Source organism: Penaeus monodon, chromosome 15 (genome assembly GCF_015228065.2).
Source record: "Penaeus monodon isolate SGIC_2016 chromosome 15, NSTDA_Pmon_1, whole genome shotgun sequence".
NCBI lineage: Eukaryota > Metazoa > Arthropoda > Malacostraca > Decapoda > Penaeidae > Penaeus > Penaeus monodon.
In genome coordinates this window covers 166,970-168,903 of record NC_051400.1, presented here as the reverse complement: position 1 = coordinate 168,903, position 1,934 = coordinate 166,970, and the positions used below count along the sequence as shown (strand labels likewise).

General features: G+C 34.5%; 1 protein-coding gene across 1 annotated transcript in view; it reads right to left on the bottom strand.

Annotated features, from left to right (window-relative positions):
* The window catches only part of LOC119582079 (lariat debranching enzyme A-like), a gene marked incomplete at its 3' end in the record, with an annotated part of 8,839 nt that overhangs the window by 2,303 nt on the left and 4,602 nt on the right, over positions 1-1,934 (bottom strand). The window lies entirely within an intron of this gene.

Sequence of the window (1,934 nt, the reverse complement as noted above, 5' to 3'; positions counted from 1 at the left end):
TAAAAAATACAGCATGAAAAAAATGTGGCCTAACCACCCATTCTGCTTTGAGAACATCTATTGAAAACATGAGGACAGAAAGTGAGGATTTAGAACTCTATGAGATTCCAAACAGTCACAAGGAAGTTTATAAAATCCTGGGGACAAAATATGAATTTGTATATAAACTTTTGGGCTCTGGTTTCTGCTGATGGTCGGAGAGGGTGGACCAGAGCACTAAATGGGTACCTGCGCAAAGGACCTACATGACTTGGAAAAGCTAAAGAAAATTGAAATAAAACTGTATCTAATTAAAGATGGATTCCAAATAGGGGGGGGGGGGGGAAACAAGTGTTGGGGGGTGAGGGGGGAATATTCTGAAATGCATTATTATACTACTGGAATGTGTAGGAAGACACATTACAGACACAAGACATACAATGGGTGTTACACATTATGAGTGAATGATGTGTGTTTTGCACTAATGCTTACCATGACTGTTCTATCACTGGGGGAGACAGAGTCAAGAAGAGGAAAAGACAGAAGTTCAAGATGTTGCCAGGCATTACAAATGGAACTTGCAAATGTTAATCTGCCATGATTCTGAAATATTTTTTCTGTTGTTGAAGTATACTTCCCACAGTGCCTTGTCCATGTATTATCACAGTTAACTTTCTTCATGATGCTGGCACTGATATATAAAAACATTGTATTCCTATTGCTATATCAGATAAAAAAAATACTGGCGTAGTCCCAAAAACGGTCATGAAGATAAATACCCATTCAATGCTTTGTCATGTGCTGGCAATGGTGGTATCATTCGATTAAAAAAAACAAGATTATGCAATGACCAATGATAAGCTATCTTCGCAATGCTGGAAATAGAATTCAATCTGCATTTACTTTCCTTCAGTTTAAAAATCAGGACATTCACTACGACTACTAATCCCTCATCATTTATATTAACAAGCTGTAAATGGGATAGCAACTTTAACTTTCAAGCATGTCAAAACAATACATAATAATTCATTACATTTAATATAAAATAATCAGTCAACAAGGAAGACAATCAGAACAATAACAATAGATAATAACATCATAACATTAGCTGTATTGTGTTACGTATATGTTTTGAAATTAATTAAAAGAAAAAGGTTCTGTTTGACATTCTATGCTCTCCTGCTACATTTAACCTCTAAAACACATTCATCACCAACTGATGTTGAGTGTCAATTGAAAATTTGTTGTTTTTCTACCTACAAGTTACCTGTGGCCTTCACAGATCAAACACAGGCTTATGACTTGCCTTTCTCTTAGTATACAATTACAAGTGACAGACACGCCTCGTTTCTCCATTATGAATTAAATGTTGATGTGCTCTTCCCTCTTGATAGTCAAAATGAGATAACTTCTCTATGGTGAGAAATTTCCATACAGAGTTAAAACAAGGGTATGGGAATGACTAGCATCAATTATGGGCTCACTCAAAACCTGAAGAGTGACTTGACCCATGTGGCCCCTGCACAGTATACACTAGATATATATAGCATATGATCATCTAGGTATTAAATTGATATCATTATTTTGTTCTTTCTTACAAGACTAAACCTACTACATTATTATAATAAAGGTTAAAACTTACAGGAACAAAAATTAATAATAATTTTATATGTAACAGATTGGAGATTACTTGCGAGGCTAGCTGTAATAGAGCTAAACAACTTTGACAAGCCTGTTTTCTCAAAATAAGCATAAAACAAAACTTGTACTTGACTGTTAAGAATCTATCAGTGTATTATAAAATAGAACTTGATAGTCAACCCACTCGTGGCAGTTTCATGTAGAGTCCAATGTAGCTTTTTGTGAAATTTTTATCATACAAATGCTTAGCCATCAATTCCTCACATGATTTCAATATTTCTTGTTTGTTTTTAATGCTATTATTATCGACACCT